The sequence below is a fragment of the Candoia aspera genome, chromosome 2 (assembly GCF_035149785.1).
Source record: "Candoia aspera isolate rCanAsp1 chromosome 2, rCanAsp1.hap2, whole genome shotgun sequence".
NCBI classification, from domain to species: domain Eukaryota; kingdom Metazoa; phylum Chordata; class Lepidosauria; order Squamata; family Boidae; genus Candoia; species Candoia aspera.
The window spans coordinates 151892471-151913361 of NC_086154.1; the positions used below are offsets into that span (position 1 = coordinate 151892471).

General features: G+C 42.6%; 1 protein-coding gene across 1 annotated transcript in view; it reads left to right on the forward strand.

The window, feature by feature from the left end:
• Positions 1 to 2763: 2763 nt before the first annotated feature.
• The window catches only part of LOC134490942 (3',5'-cyclic-AMP phosphodiesterase 4B-like), a 186956-nt gene continuing 168828 nt past the window's right edge, over positions 2764 to 20891 (forward strand). Inside the window, exon 1 of the mRNA XM_063294329.1 lies at positions 2764 to 3067. The gene's annotated coding sequence lies outside the window, so the exon portion shown is untranslated. The remainder of the gene's footprint in view (positions 3068 to 20891) is intronic.

A 20891-nucleotide genomic window follows, 5' to 3' on the forward strand; every position in this document is an offset into this window, starting at 1 on the left:
TACCGTCAATTTTTCCATTGCCACATATTCAATTTTACTTTCCCAATCCTGCACTGATGACAAGGTTTCTTTTCCAATGTTGTATCAGATTGATTCTTGCCACTGTCACCATATATCTTAATAAATTAAAATCTTATTATTTATGCTGTCTAGGATCATACTTAATAAAAATATTTGTGTTTTAATTCAAATTTTATTTTCAGAACGTTTTGGATATTTTGATGTATTTTTTTTCCAGTACTTTTGGGAAGTTTTACATAACCACTACATATGATAAAATGTTCTTTCTTTGTTACTGCATTTCCAACATTTATTGTTCCATGATTTATCCATTTTGGTAATTGTTGATGGAGTTATATATCACCTTTAGAACACTTTGTACCATTCTTTTCCTTAGACTGTAGCTCGGTGTACATTTGATGTTTTTCCCGTAAATCTTCCCATTGATCCATTGTTACTGCTTCTTTGAAATTTTGCATCCATTTTATCATACAATTTTTAATTTGTTGTCTCCATACCGTATTTAAGTAGCAATTACTATCGTCTATCATAAGATGCCTGCACAATTTTGTTTTGTTTTGGAGGAGGACCCAGTTCCAATAATTAATCTAAGAGAATTACACTCATTCACATGTCATGCTAAGCCGTAAGTGCCTGGTTTAGTTCTGCTAAGGCATAATGAGTTACATGAATATATTCAATTGTATTTTATTTTTATCCATTGGTTTTATACTTCTATAGTTAAGTGCCTTCAGAATTTTAAAAGAATACATAACGTATGGGCACTGTATTCGATGGAATTCTTGGCACTCTCTGAGCTCGGGGGTTCCTTGCAGATGTTTCACTATCCAACTAGGTAACATCAGTGTGCAACATCTGCAAGGAAACTATCAAGCTCAGAGAACACCAAGAATTCCACAGTTCAACCCTGAGCTACAGATATTCTATTGGAACTGTGTATGATTTTGATTACTCCCTGAACAGTGTGATTCCAGCAGGCATTTGGCCCTTAGGTTAGTTTAACTGAATGATGATCTATGATGTATTGTATTTCTATTGTTGATTTGTATTACTTATATATGATATTCAGTGCCTTATTCTTGTTTTGAGGTGGTTGTTTCCGGCCCAGCATCTTTTTACATTGTAAAATAATAAAATAAGAGAGTGATATTTGGCACATATCATTGTTTTAGAAGAGTAGCCATTTCACATGCCTTGGATGGATAGCCAATATGGGCCTGATTCAAACATAGGCTGTCCAAGCTCTGAATTCTGGAGTAAGATATGCCAGCCTGTTTGGGGATAAAACATCTGGCAGCTTCTTTTAATCTGATCTATTTGTTGCTTTGGATTTGCCATTGTACCTTTTTTTTAAAAGGCAGCTTTGTTACATTAACAAACTATTATTGCATTATTTATCTTCCATTAGTGCTGAGAAAGACTGGATGAGCTCTGACCTCAATATCATTCTTGGCAGGACACAGACTGAAAGAGTCAACCTCCCAGAACTTCAGACCACCTGAAGCAAAAATGCATTCCAATAAAAGTGCCCCCCAAAAGTTTACAATCTTGAGATCAGCAATGGTGTTTTTAGTAAGCAATAACAAGCATGCAAGGAGCAAACCCAGGCTTAACACTTTTTCTTTAGCTGACAGCATTAAAGAATGCTGCCTACACAGCTTTCTTTACATCTCCAAAGATAAGTCATTTAGAGAAATTTAAAAAACATAATTTAACACTCAGGAAAGAGAGGACTGACAGGCTCAATCTTCACAGCATCCCCCCTTCACAGCAGCTATAACTTTGGGTCCTATTCTGCAAGCATTCACTACAAGTATCAAGTGTGTATCTATGAATTCAAAGTACGTATCTTATTTATTTAAAGCATGCTCTATTCTTTATATTATTTTAAAATGTGTATTAGTTTTATTCCTTGTCCTTTTTTCTTGGAATTATAATAAAAAAAATAGAAAAGATGAAACATGCTGATGAAATCCTCCAGCCAGTCCTGATAGCTCTGGGTTAGCCACACATTTTATTTTCACCTCTGTTAAGAAACACCAGAGTTGTTTCCAGCCCAGCCATTGGCCTATGTTTATTGTAGCCCAACTTCTATATACTCAGCCAATGAGTATACAGATTGAGTTTTGTCAGTAAGAGCACCATTGGCCTTTTAGCCCCCAAGGGAGTAGTGATGCTGGGAACTAAGTCGTGCACCATTTCCAAATCCAAATACTTTGAGCCAACGCTTCCTGGAACAGCAGTAACAGAAGATGTGTGCTTGGTCAGGAAAAAGCCCAGTATGTATTAAGCTCATTTGGAACAAAATCAAAATCTGGCTCCCTTCATAATGGAAAGTCACTTTTCATTGACGCGCTCTGATCAGGGACCTTAGAATTTCTGGTTTTTTTTTTAAGAAATCAACACCCAACTACCAGCTGGACAAAGAACGAAGAGTTCTGCACATGCTCAGAGAAACATTTTATGCTTTATTCACGTGATCCAGAACTGTCCCGGCCTTTCTCAGAATTCACACCCGGACGCTATTACTTGCAGCAGTTCTACTCCTTCGGGTGCTTTTATCTGCCCCCTGGAGCTGCGAGGCCAACCACGAAGCTTTCCTCTCCTCTCCTACATAGCTCAAACGTACACTCTGCTTCGGCGAACCCCAGCGCTAGCTTGCCTCGTGAGCGAACACACACACACACGTACGCGCGCCCACGACCGCTTCCCACTTGCCATAATTAGCCTTCCCGGCTGCCCCCTTCGCTAGCCTGTCCGTGGACTGAGTTTAGGTGGAAGGCGCTGGACCGAGGCGGGGTTCTCCCAGCTTGCAAGCCCCGCTGGCGGGGGAGGGAGGGAGTGAGGGCGGCACGCTTTCCTTCGCGCGCTACTTGGAGTCGCGTCCACACCACGCCAGAAAAACAAAAGGCATCGGCCTCGCCAACGAATGGGGTTGCTGGCACGCTGCAGAAACCCAAGCTGGGCGGAAAACGGAACCGGACCGAGTGCTGCACCTCCCTTGTTTGCGCCGATCGCCCCCAGGGACCCTCGGTTGCTCTGCAAGGTAAGGTAACACGAAGCGCCTCTCCCTCTCCCTCTCCCTCTCCCTCCTCCTCCCCTCTCCCCGTCCCTTCTGGCTGCGCAGGCAGCTGCCTCGTTCTCTCGGATGGTCGGGGCATGCTGCAGAGCACTTGCTGTGATGCGTTCCGTCTCTTGGTGGTTTGGTTTTCCTCCTCTGGCTTTGCCCGTCCACGCGTGCTCGCTTTACTCCCGCAGCGGGAAAGAGGCAAGAAACCCACTCGAGGCTCCAAAGCTCTGTCCGTTGCTGCGCCAAAACGCCAACTCGACGAGAGGGGACTGATTTTTCCGCAGCTGGTTTCAGGAGGGTGCGCTGAATCCATTCCGGGCGGCAAATTGCTGCAGGGACTCCGGCCTCTGCGGGCTCGTTTCGCTGCCGACGGCGAGGCGATGCCTCCTCTCCCCGCCGCGGCTTGTGTGTGTTTACTTGGTCGTGTTTTCGCGTGCAGGGCTGTTCCGTTGACCGCCCATTTATATGCGGAGACTTTCCCCGCGCAATAGGTTGCAAGTGTTGGTAGATGCACCTCGCGGTTCTTCAGCTGCTGTATTGTGGGGTACCCAGCTGGGTGGAGGACTGGAGTATCAGGTTCTGTGCGCGCGAGGGTCTACACAGCGCTGCCACGCGCGCGCCCTTTGGGTTCGAGTGGTCTCCCGTGCAGTAAAACCCAAAGGTTTAGACCAGATTTCGTTTGGATTCTTTTCGGGATCTCACAGATGGACTTGAAAGAACACTCCTTCCCCCGCCCCATCCATCCATCCATCCATCGCCTTTCTATTACTTCATAGTTTCCTCATGGATTTCGTGTGGGAATCCCAAAATACACTGAGAATTCTGGGCTGATTTGCATATGCAGGGCTGCCTTCTCCCTTACTGTGGATTATTTATTTGTATAGTAGCCATCCTATGTGCAGTGTAGTCCATCTGTGGGTATAATAGGGGGCACGTGCTGGTGCAAATCAGCAGAATCTAAACCAGCTTCCTGTAAGCTGTTGCCCTCCAACTGTGTTGGGATGGTGCCTGGGCATAGTGTGAGTTGTCCATGAGGAAGGCTGATTTAGAGGCGTAAGAGAGCATATATTGGAACTAAAAAAAAAAAAATCCAAACGCTGCTGGTTGATGTGTATCATTTCTCTGGGTCAGGGCTCTTGCATGGATGAGTCTGCAAAGAGCGTAGAAACTCTTGGCTCCAGATTGTTCAGTGGATGGCCATTATTTCTGACTATCCAGGCTACCAGTTAGACTAAACCCAAGCTTCTTTGAGAGGTTCCCTTCCCTTCTCTTTTACAGTGTCCTGTCCTTTCTTTAGCCCTGTCCTTTCCAGCCAAAGGCTGGGCTTTGAGCCAGGAGGCTGAGACAGCTCCACATTGGTGCTGAATCCTGGGTGGATTCCAGGCGAGATTTATCACACCAATGTCCCAGCTGACGCATAGCATTTTTCAAAAGGTTCAAACCACAAAGTCACTTGGTGTTTGCAACCCATTTGTGCTTTTCCACCTGCTCTCTCTCTCTCTCTCACTAAAAAAAAATCTGTTAAAGAATCCTCTATCTGGAAACCCCCCAAGTAATTTGGCTTCATAGGGCTGTGGATCAGAGCTAGACATTCATTACAGGTCAGCCTACCTCTGTCCCCAAGGAAGCCTGTGCCAAAAGCTCTTGTTATGACTACTTCACGCTCCTGGATTTGTTGTTAATGCTGCTGGGCCGAGAGCTGTGGCTGGCTGATGAACTTCAGACACTTGAAATCTCAAACGTACTCTTTCCAGCAGGGCAGGCAACCTGGAGCTTGCTGTAAGTTTGGGCCAATAGTAAAAGGTCGTGAGGGTTATAGTTCAAAGCACCTGGAGGACAATGTCAGGTAATAGCAATGGCAGTCTTAACCTGGAGCAAGGGAAGGTGGGCCCTCCAGGCGGCACTTCTGGAAGCCACGTATAGATAGAGTGGGAGTCAGGTCACATCTAATTCATAGAATCCTGTGGGGAAATTTTCCTGAGCCTGTGTGAGCGCTGCTGAAATGAATGGAGAGCATTATTTCTGATCACATGAACTTTTGATGGATTGTGGCCTTCGTTAATGATTGGCTGGGGGGGCTTGTGGTTTAGCTTCATTTACCTGTTGCACCTCAGTGTCTTGGGCCAGCTATGCTTTTTACTTGCCCAGGGCCATTAGCAGCAATAGCCTTGCTTACCATGCTGTTGCTGCTGCTGTGTTTTGGAAGGGAGGATTAAGGAAAACTTACTTGTTTTTCTTCCTAGCAGTTGATAACCTACTGTTGGAAACAGAGGAGCATCATCTGCAAAGCAGGGCCACCCTGCTTGCCCAGAATACAAGAGGAGAGCTTGTGCTGCATCCCAAACAGTAGAAACCAAACAGCGTATCTTATACAACAAGCCAAGGGAAAGCGAGTTCCAGCATTCTTTCCATGATTTTCTTTCAGTTTTGGTGGTACAAATCCAGGCTAATTCTCTTGAAGTCTGAGTGTATGTATGAGAGAAAGAGAAAGAAGGAACTGTGTCAGCATCACCACAACAGTTTGGATGTGCTTCTCAACAGCTAGTTTGGGAACCCTTCTTTATAATGATGAAAGGGCACAAAAGATCACACACAATCTTAAATATATGTAGGAGGTGAAGGATCTGTGCTGGTGTGATAGTTACCAGCTACACAATGCACTTTATAACCAAGTGGGAATTTGGATCTGGATACCGGGTGGTGGTTTTCCAGTTGGGGTGAGGTTCCACAGATGCATCCTATATTTTCACAGCAGCTTGTTTTGCCCTGAGTTCCCCATTTCCACACTATTCAGTGGTCAGAGATCTTTGCGGCTCTTTAATAAGAGGGAAGTGGAACAGGCTGTCCACTTAATTGTAAGAGAAATTTTTCTGATTATGTTTCTGGCTCTCAAACTGCATAACCTCATGTTACGTGTTCTCTGCAAATTGAACACATTTTTCTTGAACATCTGTGTAGAAATCATTGCAGATTAAGCGAGTGAAAGGCCACCAGGCTGTCATAAGCCTGTATTGCTGAAATTAGGATATGCCCAAATCATAAGAGCCATTTGAATCTATCGATCAGAGCAACTTCAAGGATATTCCCTGGTGTTTCTTAGTTTCCTTTGTGGCAGCGTGTTTTTTTGAAGTCTGTCTTTGCAGTAGAATATGTAAACTGTGGACTTTGGGGCTGATGACTCTGAATAATATCATACTATTTTTTTCTAAGTTTGGAAGAAGAAAAAAAGATATATACAGATTCAGTAGTTAATGAAGTACAGTACTCCAAATATTTAGCTATCAATGTTGGAAAGTTTTGTTGATTCATTATGAAATATATAGACTATTTTAATCTCTAGGGGCTCTTGGTAGTATACTGTAGAAACAGCAACATTGGCACAGCCTGTGTTCAGTTGTGCTTTGGTTCCATGAAGTTGGCTGACATGCGCATGGTGCTGCAGTTGTACTTAATCAGTTCACATTCAGTTGGCCTATTTTATTTGTATTCATTGGGAGCTTACCAATAAGTTCCACTGTCGGTATACATGTATTTATGTGTGTAAGCATGTCTTCATTAACTTTATAAACTGCCTAATTTCAGAAGCTCTGTATGTTCCATCACATTGCATACCATGTAATTTTTGTGATGGGAAAATGTGCAAAATTTGTAACTATCTCCTGCAGCGATAGAATAGCCTTTCTAACCTGATTCCTTCCAAATCTGTTGTACTACAACATCCCATTGTCTTGCTGGCTGACAGTGATGGAAGTTAAAGTAAACATTTGGTCAGTGCCATGTGATAGAAAACTGCTTTAACTAGAACTGTCTATGCATTTTTAGCCCTTAATGTTGTTCCATAAAGCATGAGACAGTGTTTTATACCATGCAGTCACTTGAGAACTATACACTGTACTTACTGATACAGGTTCATGGTAGGAACTCTACATACAGTAAGTGAAACCAAACAAATCCTTACTGCTGATTAGCATGCCTTTTCTAAGAAAGTCAGAGATTATTAAGCATGTTGTTTTGCTTACTTCTCAGTCCTTTTCCTGCAGTGAAACAATTCCTCTTTTTGTATGACACACTTGAACTGGGCCAGAGATAGAGTTCATCCAAACTGCTTTTTGGGGGCTAAGTAGCTCTTCCCCATCTGCAATCAAGATGACATCCTACAGAGGCTCAGTGAAAAATTGGCCTCTCTAGGCTGTCCGTCTTTGTGGCTGTTTTGGTTTTACCTAAACCATGTTGGGGAGAAAAAGTTATGGGTGTATATTGTGAGAACTTTGGGCGACAGAGCGTGAATGCAGAGAAAGAAAATTAAAATAATAAAGCAATTCATGAAGGATTTCTGGAAGCTGGTCTTTTTCTTTTCTATATTTAAAAATTACATTTAGATAGAAAACATGAATATCTGATTTACCTGTATTCTGAGTAACAGAATGAAAGGTCATGTAATTTCCTAGACTACATGCAGCCTGGTATGGTGTTTACTCCATTGTCAGAGGAGAGAAAGAGAAATTGTGAGGACAGTGAGCAGGAACTAGAAGTAATGACAGTCCTGAGAATGCTAGTCTAACCAATTAAAAGCATAGGCTGAAAAGGTGCAGTGAAACAGTCTATACATATCCAACAAGTACATCCCCCTTGACCTGTTACAGAGTATTGCTGACCTGATCTTTTCACCCCAGATATTTTACTTTCTTACTTGCTGTAATCATTTGTCTATGTCAGCTGGGAGAACTGACATAGTGAAATGTGGCAACCAATTGGGACACACTTAAGCATGTGCTAGTGGTGCACAAAGTTGTAAAAAGAAATCTGGGAGGTGGAGGGGAAGTATCTTAGCCAGTCATGTCATGGAAACATGAACAATTATCTATATAACAGCATTTTATTTAGTGTTACTTTTCCTATTCCATTGTACTCTCTGCTGCCTGTCCCCTCCTACTGTTGACATTTACATTAAGTGCCTTGGGGTGCAGATCTGGCTCTGCTTATGAAGTGGGGATTCCATAACAAAGATGCCTCTCTTTAGGTCAATAGGAGTGCAGCTTTTAATGCCACATGCAATTGGAAGAAATTTCTAGTAAAATTACTGAATAAATATATTTAATATTTATGCATTGGCTTGATCTGCAGGTTTATATAATTTGATGGAGAAGTTCCTGTCTGAAATCACTCAGAGAGATTTGTTATATTCTGCAAGGTTCTGTGTAGTCTGGTAACTGGATTTCTGCAAGGTGATAAATTACCCGTTCTTCAGTTCTGGGAGGTCATGCATGTGTGCATCAGAAGAAGAGACATGAAACACGAAGCAACTAATAACATTGTTCTGATCCTGTGTAACTTCTATTGTGCAATTTCACTTTAACCTTCCTTTTCTACACATAGCACCCAAGGCAGATAATAAAACATAGAATAAAATAATTAAACATCAATAAAGGTAAGATTTTTTTTAAAGGGAGCATCAGATGGTAAACTGCACGCTGTCCTAATTTGCTTCTCTGATCAATAATAATGATGAGAATGCATTTCCCATTGGCAGTGTGACAGCAGCTAGCTGAAATGGTCTCAGATTGTTCTCTCCTTTTTCAATCACAGGGCAAGATAGGTCCTTCCTTTTTTCCTTCCAAGTACAGCAAGATCAGATCCTGGAAGTGTTCTGAAATTAATCCTGACTCTGGATTCAAGATTCCAGAATCACATTCCTTAAGCTAGCCAGATCTTTTTTACTAGTCTTCAAAGGGCACAGCTGCCAAAGTCTTTATATGATCATTACTGTTTTCTTGGTATCTTTTGAAGAATTTAAGAGATTTGCAATGTCTATCGCAACAAAAATTGATAGAACTGATTGGCTGATTACAGGGGAATGATCTGACATGGATTGTCTGCAATACCAATGCAGGTTGCTGTGTCACAGAGAAAGGTTGCTCTATTTTTTTTTTTTGGTGCTTGAGGTCCATTGGAAAATCACTGACACCAGCCTTTCATAAAACAGTGGCAGGTACAAACAGCCAGACCATCCATTATCACAGAAAGCAATACCTCTTTTTTTAAAAAATGCAAACATATGAAAAAATAACTCATTATTATAAGTATCAGTATTGTTTCAGGCTCCTTCAACATACTTTCAGGCCATTTTCCTATGACTTCTTTCTCATTGTCCAACTGGAATCAAGGGCGAGGGGAGAGGCAAGGAAGCACCAAGAATGTTGCAGAATTTGGTGCAAGGAAGCATCAGGAATGTTGCAGAATTTGAGAAATGCTGCCCTAGAATTCTGTGCATGCTCAGTTTTATAAAATGAAGAGTAGAGAACATGGGGCTCATATTACTTGCAGGAGAGAGCAGTCAGGACTGCTACTTCTTCTGTCCCCTTGCGCTCCTCTTTCATACGAAGGTTCGGTCCACTCCTTTTAGCCCCTTCTCCCCTCAGATAACCTAGCAAAGCGATCACTAAACAAGCAGAGCCAAGATACTTGGCACCATTTTACTGGAAGGGCAGAGTTCTGGACCTTGAACAGTGGAGTGGCATACAGAAATACAGTAGGTGCAGAAGTCCTTTTTTTTCCTGCCTGCCTTGCACCTATTTATTTATTTATTTGGTCAATTTATATAGTCTCCCATCTCAGCAAATGACTCTGGGTGGCGAACAATATTTAAGTCGCTCTTGGAGTGAGATGGGTGGAGAATACAGTTGATATATAAATAAATAGAACAATTGCAGCCACAACTATAACAATTAAAATACAAAGCAGCTAAGAGAAATGCAGCAATCACTAATGCAGCCAGGAGACAGGTACCTTTACGCACTTGGGGCCCCTGGTCTGAGCACAAAGCCAGGTCTTTAGGGCCTAATGAAAGGCCAGCAAGGTCAGGGCCAACCTGATCTCTGGAGTTTTTGTTTCTTTTGATGCAACCCTCATGCCCTGAATTTTGCTGGATTTGAGGAGGACAGTGGCTGACTTAAATGTCATTTTGGAAAGGTGCGTGTTGCTAAGCAACGGCTAGCTTCTGTCTTGCCTGCCTGTGGGGGAAGGGAGCTGGAGAGGGAGGAAAAGAATGCAGAGTGATGTGAGCACTTTAAAAAAAATATTGAAATTTAGTTTGGCGGGAGAAAGGTGTGGGCTCTTCCTGCTCTTGGAAATCTGACTTCCGAATCCTACCCAGGTCATGAAGAGCATCATCCCCCCCCTACCCGCTGAAGAGAAGGAGGGAGGTTTTGGAAATGGGTTTGGAGGGCCTGGCTTGGATGACAACCAAAGACCCTGCCTGCCTAAATGGGTTAGCATTTGTGGGCCTCTGAGAAGGTAGCACCAACTGACCAGTCCTAGCTCTTTCATGGGGTTGCAGGATCAGCGACGTGTACCTTGACCAGCCCTTTCCCACTGAAAGTGGACGGATGTGTACTTTTAACTCTGAGGGAAATATGGGTTAAACCCCTTTGAACTGAAGAGGATTACATACTTCCATTAAAACAAAACCAGCCCCAAACACCTCCAAAATTCCTTTTTCACAGAAACCTGTTGTTTGCTTGACAAGCAATATTTTATCCCGAGGGTTACTTTTCACAGTTTGCTTCTGCAGCCTGAAATAGAATAATTGAACTCAGTTCTATCAGCTTGGAGATAAGGAAGCTTAAATCTGGTTTAGATGTTCCTGGAGTTCCACAGTTGAGATGGCCTGCTAGCCTGGGGCTTTACAGTAATCGGTAGTCTAGCTTGGGTGGACTGGGCAATAAGTGGACAGAGATGGCCCTACCTGTAGGCAGTGTTAGCCACCTTGGGAGGTAGGTACTAAGGGAAAGGAAGCATCCATCAGCACAGCCCACCTACTTACCCTTCCAAAATAACCAGCTGCCCTCAAATGTATTACAAGACACTGTCATCTCACCCACGGCAAAATATAAGCATGAAGATTTAATTGATTATCCACTTAGTTCTGTTCCTAGTTTCACAACAGCCTCAGCCAATCCTGATGCCCTCTGAATGTTTTGGGATTGCAATTCCCAGCATTCCTTCCAAGCATGCAGTCCTTTCTTACAGGGCTGTGGAATATGGGACCATCTCCTTTACCTCCAACAGCAAAATGTTGTGGGTTGACCATGCCAGTTTGACTGTAATGAAGACATTATTTTAGAGCTGTGGTTTTCAGTTATGTGCTATCATTTGAAGAGGATGGATATAAGGCTTATGCCTGTATATGATGTGTGGCCTAGCTTAACAGATGAATGCTAGGAGTGTTTTTTTTTAAATTTATTTATATAGACACACACTCTCTCTCATGGAACCTTTTCCTCTATTTATCTTTGACTTGCAAAGGATTCTGGGATGTTTCTACAAAATGATTGTGACTCTTTGAACATGGTGATTGTCTTTCTGAGGCTAAGTAGTGTAAGAGTGACTGGGTACTGGTGAAATGGCCTTTAATACTCTTAAAGGGAAACTTGTCTGTCATCGTTGGCATCTTGAGGAAATGCTGATAGAATTTTGAGGAACCCCTCAGTTCCCTGCAGTGCACTTTGAAAGCCATTGATGTAGCCTTCCTTCCCTTTTATGTCCTGGAGATGAAACAGTGTATGCTGTTAACCTTGGTGAGGTGTCAGAGTTGCTGTAATTCTTCTTGAATATGGGAGCAACAGGAGGAAATAGAACTCCAGAGGACCTTAAGAGTGCATGAGGAGCCACTTTTACTGCAACTGCAGTTGTGGAAGTTATTGCAGAGGGTATAAGCATGAAGCTGTTTCCACTATCTAGGTATGAATAAAGGAAGTGACTAGCTTGCTTGGATGAACCAGCTCATGTAAATAGCCAGTGCTGTAAGAACCACCAGTCCTGGCAATTGATCTCAGTTGGCCCTCTGCTTTTTCCTTCCTTCCTTGCTTCCTTGCTTCCTTCCTTCCTTTTATAATGATTCAGATCTAATATCCACTGTAGGGAACTACTTTTAAGAAGACTGCCAGAATGATACTAAGGAGTACAAGCTTTTTTGCTTACCTTCATTTAACAAGAAAACAGGATTGTATTTTTGTTAATAGTGTTGAATATTATCTAAAAGCAAGAGATGATGTAGAAGGAAGAAAATCTCTGCTTTGGGTAGATGTTTCAGCCATTAGATCTGCAGTGCAAAGTTAGCCTTAATATGGAGATTGTATACTTGTATTAGCCCATGGTAAGTAGTGTTAGTATCAGCCCATCTGTTATCTTGGGTTTGAAGTCTATAGTGCTAAATGGGTTTATGTCAGGGTCAGATACAAGCTACAACAGGGGTAAAACTGTTGATCTATTTGAGTCAATTCAACCCAATATGGGGATGGATTGTGGATGGGATTCGTAGTTGCTCTTGCTGTCCCCATCACTTCTGCATGTTCAACATTCATAAAGAGGTTGCATTAACACAACCTGCTAAGCCGGAACAAACAAGGCACTATTACAGTGTAGTGTAAGAGGAGGCACTCTAAAGACTCCTGTTGAAAGTGGTCTTGAAGACCCCTTTTTGCAGTCTGTAAATTTCTGGTCACAGCTATAGGAAATAGACACGAACTGTTGCAAACCCCAACACAAACCTAACATATGCTCTCAGGTTAACATCATTTTGGAAACCAAGGTCCTTCTCCCAGAAAACCTCCCACCTACCTAGGAATATTCACAGGAGATCCTGGTTCTATCCACATGCATGACATGGCCCCATTTGCTAGGTCCTGTGCAAATATAATTTTTATTTTATGGCCATCCAACTCAAACAGTGCAACTCTGGGCAGCTTACAACAGAAAAACAATCCGAGATAAAAACTAGCATAGTTAATATATGTATGTTAGTTGGGCTAAAGAACTGAGCAGGTAGTTGCAACAGCAGGCCCCAATTCACCTATACTGCAGTGCTCACACTTTTCCCGGACTGTGCCAAGGACAATGGCCATTCATGTTAGACGACTGTTGAAAAAAGAGGCAGTTCTCTCTTCTCACGCCTCTGTGAGAAAGTGGATGGCCTGTACTTTGCAATCTGGTGGTCCTTAACGTTTTTTTCAGAGAATAAATATTTAGATGCCTGCAAGATTTATAAGGAGCCAGATATAGTCTTTTGCTGCTCATCGGGAAGAGGGCCAACTACATCATTTTAAAGGTAACTTGGAGAAGACTGTGCCAGAATGGGAGCCTGGCATTTGCCAGCTCTTTGGGTAAATTTTTAACTCAGAAGGAACTGTTTGCCAACTTGCTAAACATCTGTTAGGGTTATATTAGTCAAAAAATGGTTGTGCCACAACTATTCAACAAATCTGGCAGGGTGGGGGAAAAGGAATATGGATTTTTCTCTTAAAAGCCATCTGCATCAATCACTCTGTGGATTACACAAACGAAAACAAAAGTATTATCTAATTCTCAGATGAGCATCTTGCAGCTCTTCCTGAGAAGTGACTTCAATTTTGGAGAACTAACCAACATTCACATTTCTGGATTTGAAGAGTTTGAGGTTAAGCATTTGTATTTAGGCAAAGGTCCATTCAGGCAGAAGGCTGTGAATGCTCAGCTCAGTTTAAGCAGTGTGAGCTTGAACCCCAAGTTTATATAATACCAAGTTAAGATTCAGTATCTGATACCAACAGTATCCAACCCTGCATCTTCATTCAGTTCACAACAACCACTTTGGGACTGACAGTATGACTGGGACAGTTTACAAATATTGAAAACCAGTCAGTTAATTAGTCGGCTGCAGAACTTAAATGGATTAAAGATCAGATCTAATTTTTGTCTTTTCTAACATCTTTCCCTATCCTCTTCTTTTGTGTAACTCTTTGTCAGAAGAATGGTTCTGGAGAAATTGAAGTCTGCATGTTCTTTTGTATTTGTTTTGCTGGACAGTTCTCATAAAGGGATTGCCTAACTGTGAATTTGGATTGACTTCCCCATCGAACGACAGCAGGGTGATGATTTCTTTTTATGGGCTTTGGAAGATCCCGCAGTTAGCAGCTGGGGTTATGCCTCTAGTTTTTATATTTATTAGCATACCTCCCACTCCTATAACAATTCAGAGTGGATTATAGAAATAGAATTAAAACAGCAGAAATATAATGGAAAGAACTATTAAACATTATCAAAACAAAACAATATATTCTAAACAATTTAAATGTAAACAATTGAGGTAATTAAAACGTTTGGGTTAAAAATGTATTAATTGATTTTCTACCTTGTGCAACAACCAACATTTTTCTTTAGCCTAGTTGATATAAAAAGTGTAACTTTTTTTATTTCTGCTCTTTGCCGTGGTGGAGATGAATGTTTTTCGTATATTTAGACCTGGGAGACCTTTGTGCCTGAAGAGTACGTGTAATTGAACACTAGCAACACCCCAAAATTGATTCTGTATTCAGTTTACAGTTACTGGGGGGGACTGATTTCAAACTGCAGGTTTTATGGTTTAAACGTCAGGGTTAATTTGTCAGCTGTGTTTCTTCTTTCCTGGTGAAATCCTGATAGACAAAGGGTTCTCAAAGAAACTTTCCTGTTCTATTCTTTTGTTTCATTTTGGTTGGTTCTAATAAATAAAGGTAATTACCATTGCCCACCATGGATATTTTTTTCCCCAACCAACTCCTCCTTTTTTAACAACTATATGACAGTTAGGCTCACATGGCCTCTCCATGCTGGGAATGGCTATATCTATTGCATTTAGTCAGGACTGATGCAGAAACATTTTCATTTTCTAAAAATAAAGTACCAGCTGCTGCAAATTTCTTCATAAATAGGATGATAAGAATTTGAGAAGACAATTTACATTGGCATGTAAATGAAACTGAAACTGATGCTTGCCCATCCTTATCTTTCATGCAGCCCTCTAAAAGCAAGGTTACAAATTGTTAGCAGGAAGGAACAGGGAGAAAGGAAATAAGTGGGGTAGAAAGATGGTGGTCCTCCCCAAATGGCATCTGGGAAGACAATGGGCCTCCTTTCAGAAATGAAAGCATACTTACCTACAGGGCCACTCTCATTATCTGGGCCATTACAGGGCTGGGCAACTGGCTGTCTGCAGTTTGGATCAGTCCTCCAAGTTTATCCAGTGGTTCACCATGTAAATAAATAAAATCATAGTATCAAAAGTAATAAAATAGTACTTCTTTGGAGATGAAATATAGTAAGGTTTGATAACCAGGCTTTATGTTTCTTTATTGGTTATTCTGTGTTTGCAGAATATGCTGAATCAAAACCGAGCAAACAACTTGTGTAAACCCGACCTTGGTGTCTTTCTCCCTACTCCTATTTTTAGAAAATTAAAGGAGAGCCTCAGGAGATTGAGGCTTGTGGATTTCATTAAGAAATCCTCTGTTGGTCTATTTCCTTTCAGAACTTACAGGGCAGATGATTGATTCCTGCCCAGCTGAGCCAATCACACAATGCACTAGCTAAACAAATGATATTCGGGCAAGACTCAGATACAAGCCACTGTGCTCACATTATATGCTTTCCCCTGAGCTAATAGGCGGGCTTTCTCCAGATTTGACTGAAAGGGGTGCATTGGGAAAACATTATCATCTCTATATCATCTGAGGACATTTAAAGTTGTAGTGGTTGTTGGCAGTCTTCTGCAGATAACATGCAGTGCTGTTTACTGTTGGCTGGGTTGACAGCCAGTTCTGAAGGCTACTAGTAAGCAATTACACTAAAACTTTTCCCTTAGTGCCATGATTTTTAAACTTCCTGAGCCACCCCCCCCCAACTGTAGCCCCAACTTCATATCTTTTCTGTAAGCCAAATATGTGAATTGTTATACCCAAATTCGTATACCCAGCCAGTTGTTGCGTGCAAGGATGAAAGGACAAGGTAAGTCAGCAAAACTTTATAACCTGACGGACCCATTTACCTCTGTGTGGCCTATTCTGCATGGCACTGATTTTCCAAACACAATGGGATTTTTTCATAATCTGCTACCTGATACCTCTGAAATGAAATGTCTTTATTTCAGTCATTGACCAGCCTTAAATAACGTAACTCAGAAATAAGATAAAAATAGAATAAGAAAAAATAAACTATTTTAAAATAAACATATTTTAAACATTGAGGCTGTTAACACTTCAGTGGAGAGACCATCATAAATGACAGGAAACAGGTAAAGGGGGGGGCATGTTGGTTGTGGTTTAATAATAGTTATTGCAAGTTTAATCAAACCAGACTGTTCCTAGTGAAGTTCTGTCAAACCTTGATGGCTATTAAACAGAATTTGGGGACATAATAGGAATGTGTGTCACTTTGGTTGGCTAAAAATTAGCAATGTAAAGACTCAGTGTAGCCTGAGTATTGAGTAAGTGAAGGTATTAAAAGTTCATGTGGCAGATCTTGGTAAGTTTGACAGTGAAGAAGTGTGTGGGTGGTGTTTCAATGACTCCCAAATTACACTAGCAAAGACATTCACTATAAGGATTTCTGAAATCTCTTTTCCAGGACTGCAGTTTGCGAGGTGTTACAGTGTGCAAGCATCAGAGCAATTTGGAATGTTGGTCAGGTAATCAGATTAAGTTTAAACTGAGCACCAGGAGGCAGTACATGACCAGTTTTGTCCGGCTTGCGACTCTTCAGACATATGCAGCCATCAGTCTTTCTATGGGGTTCAGATCCTTTACTGCAAACTGAACTCATGGGCCATTCCATTGTAGAGAGAAAAAGAGAGAGATACAGAAGTCATGTAAAACCTCGTGCATAAGACATAACGGAATACCCATATACAGTATCCCTCTGGCCTGAGGGCTTAAGAAAAGGAAGTAGACTGTATCTGTTTCTTGTTTGGCTCTGTATTTACAAGTACCTCTCCTCCTGGTGTTTCTACAGCCAACTCTAAACCACATTAAAAGCAAATAATGGAAGGGAAAATGGAATTTATTTAGGAGAGGAGGATGTGAAGGAACACAGGAGATTGTGGCCTGCTTTCTGTCTTGTAACTGTAACTCCATCTTGAAGCTGGAGCTGTATAGTCCTTTGGATTTGGTTCCTAAAAGGTGCTTTGGAGTGTGAGGTGGTGCCAAAGTGGCAGCTGTTTGCAACTGTTTAAAGTATTTACTATGTTCATGCCTGTGCACCCTCCAAAGCTACTGTTTAAAATTGAATCAAACGCTGTGTAGGTAATGGATACATTGGGAATGTGATCATATTTCCTTTTGTGATAGTCGCTTTCATGAGTTGGGCAGCTATATAAATTCAGTAAATAAATAAATAAAATATTGCCCCAAGCTTCCTGGGACCACCTGTTTTTCAAAGTGAATCTGCAAAAGACCCAGCCCCAGGACCCACATGAGGAGTACCTCTCAGATTCTGGGCCACTTGCATCTAAGCATATAGTAGTATAAATATCCCTTGGCAGCGTCTTTGTGGCATCCCCATGAAATTGCCCTTATCTTGTTCTCAACCGAACCTCAAGTCTTCCTCAACTGTACATATGTTAAATACAATGTTTCCCCCTTGAAGTGACAATAATTAGCACAGTTTCAGAGGGTTTCAAAACTGGCACACTTTGCCACTTACTGTTGTCAGCTCCACCGTGTGACTTGCACAGTGGCAGGATTAGCCCAATGTCTTTTGCCCATTTCTGTCCTCTCCTCCCTAAAAACTCTCCTGGGCATTCTCCTCCCCTGGCATTTTTTCCCTTCCTGCAGAGATAGCTGGGGAGGTGCTTGTTTTCGAAAGAGCAGCACTCTACTTGAAGCAGGAAAGCACAGCTCTTTCAAAACCAGCCAATTCTGCAGTTGGCTCTTTCCAACTGCCTGACCTCAGCAGGCTTCCTGCAGTGTGTGGTTTGGAAGGAGCACTCTTTAACTTGAGTGTGGTTCTTTCAAAACGGTGCACTTTTCACCAGCCCGCTGAACAAGTTGGTGGTAAACCAGGATAGCACAGTTAAAACTACCTATCAAAACTTGATCCCTCGCCCCAAGACCACTTCCAAAATTGACGAGTAGACTTACCTCTGTTGCTTTGCCATGCATAGAAAGCAGGAGAGGTGGGTAAAGGCATCTGTCAAAACCCTGCTCTCCCCCAAGTCCCATTGCCACCCCACCCATGCGTAATCAATTAGATTGGTAGCTGAGCATGGTAATGCTCAGAAGTAGAGGACAGCAGCAAAGCCACATGGTGTGATCAATCATGTTTCTTAACATGTCCCCCACATGCAAAATTAGGACATCACCATTCAGCGGCAAGCTAGAGGAGAGGCAGGATAGGGATTGGCAATCAGGACAGCAAATTTTATGCTGGTATAGTTTTGCCTGTTTCAAATGGGTGAATAGCAATTTAATTCAGCAGTGGGGAAAGGTCTCCCATTTTCTCCTACTCTACTCCCAGGGGACTTCCAGATATCTTCATTTGATGGCTAATTTTTATCGTTTTTGGAAGCCTTTTTTTCCCCATTTATTTTTGCAGTCAGTTAAGGGCAAGGTAACCTGATCATGTAAATTAACAATCTTAACTACTTAAGTCCCACTTTTAGTTAAGAGGTGGCTATTTTCTTTATGTTCGGAATCTAAGGAGTTTATAATTTCTTGAGCAATGGTTAGGAGGAGAACAGAAAGATTGGACACAGCTATTTCTGGTAAAGTTCTGATGTGTACAAAAGGAGGCACACATCAAAAATATGTTTTTCTTGTTATTTTCAGCCAGTGGTCAGAAGGGAGAACATTGGAAGTTTAAAAAAACGGTATTTTTTTAGAAGCTGCAAAGGGGCAATTGTGGTCAGTGTTGTCTGCCATTTAATTCTGCAGTCCTACCCTCATATATAGGAATAAATCTCACTGAATTTAGTTTGAGTAGGCCCTGTGTACATTCTCCAATTTGTTCCAGAGCAGCCTGTCCCTATGACATAAGCTTGCTTTGAGGGCTAAATTGACATTTTTCTGGCTCTTCCCTGGTTTCTCTCTTAAGCAGAAACATTTCTTACAGTGCTGGGACTCATGGAGAATCTGTTCTTCTATGGCAGGGTTTCTCAATCAGCATTCTTTGGAACCTAGGGTTCTGCAAGAGGTCACTAGCGGTTCCCTGGGAAGTCACAATTTATTTAAAAAATTATTTCAAATTTGGGCAACTTTGCATTAAAGAGGTAAGTTTCATTCTTTAGTTTTAGTTTAGGAACACTGTTGGTGCATGTAAAGAGAGCCAGTTCGGTCTGGTGGTTAAGGCAATGGGCTAGAAACTGGGAGACTGTGAGTTCTAGTCCAACCTTATTCACAAAGCTAGGTGACCTTGGGCCAGTCACTCCTTCTCAGCCTGAGGAAGCAGGTAATGGCAAACAACTTCTGAAATCTGCAGGGGCTAGTCCAGGCAGCCTCCGAGAATCGGACGCAATTGAACGGTGTCATGTTCTCATTCTAATGTCTGGTTAACATTGTAACGTTTCACATGTCATTCTCTGTTCCGTATCCCTTCACCCGGGGTTTTTCCATTCTTTCGCCCTCCCTTGTTTTGAGGGCTTGGAATGCATGTTTGGGTTTGCGCTCCTGTTCAAGGTTACTTTCCCAGGCGCGTCTAACGGCTTTCAGCACCTGGGAGGGGGAGCGTCCTGACGGGCGACGGGGCGGGACCGGCCCACAAGCAAGGCTTTTAAGTTTGTATTTGGCGCGCTTTTGCTCATTCTCAGCTTTCTCTGTATTTGCATACTATTCCTTTAATAAATCAGTTATCTTTAAGCCCGAGCTTGTGAGACTGAGTATTTGGGTTTAGGCAATCGTTACATAAAGCTGAGAATCATTCTATCCATTTTCCGCTAGCCCCATCCAATCATTGGATAAGAGGGAACGCTAGCGATGACAGAACCTCAACCTCAACTTCGCGCAAGTGAGGGAAGCGAAGAAGAGCGGGAGGCGGTCAAAAGCCGGCCAGTGCTAACTTCGAGAGCGCAAAGAGCAGCCCGTCGAGAGTTGCGAGATATCCAATTGGACGAGCTGCTGATATCCATGCAGGAGAGTCTCAGGAGTGAACATAGAACTGTCATGGAAAGAGCACAGGGGAGGGGGTCTCCACAATTGACCTGGGAGCACGAAGTCCCCTTGTCACCGAGGGTGGTGGTAACCAACCAACCCTCGGAGGAGCCGGTCACTCCGGCCCGTATGAGGGCATTAGAAGATAAAATGGATTTAATTGTGACGATCCTCAAGGATCTACCCAAAGAGGATCTACCCGGAGAGGCAGAGCCCACCCCGGAGGATTGGGAGGAAGAGCCGTCACAGTACCCCAGGCATAGTACCATGGTGACCCGGGGGAGAAGCAAGACTCGATCAGCCCGTCAAGGGGGGGAGCGAGAGGCAAGACCTCCTAGGGATCGACCACCCATGGGGGCTCGGCGCACGCTGACATTAGCGGCACCGCCACAGCCAGCTGAGCCGGCAAGATCCTTCCCACCATTTGGAGTGAAGTTCGATGGGGATCCCACCACGCTCTCCTTCTTTATTACTAATGCCAAGCACTACATAGAGGATTGGGGTCGAAATTTTCGGTCTGAACATGGCAAGGTCAATTTCATTGCCAACAAGCTGAGAGGAAAGGCAGCGGATTGGTATGTGCAACTATGCCAAGCTGAGGCAACTGAGTTAGAGGACTTCGATGACTTTTTGTGGGCACTTAAAGAGCATTTCGAAGACCCCCTAGCTCAAGAAACGGCCAAAAATGACCTGCGGAAACTTTACCAAGGGTCCCTCCCAGTTGCCAAATATGCGTTGGAGTTTAAAGCTTTGGCAGGAAAAGTGGAAGACTGGTCTGAGCCAACAATCATCGAATTGTTCAAGCAGGGGCTTGAACCCGAAATCCTTCGATGGGCTCTGGGTAGAGATGATCCTAAAACGCTATATGG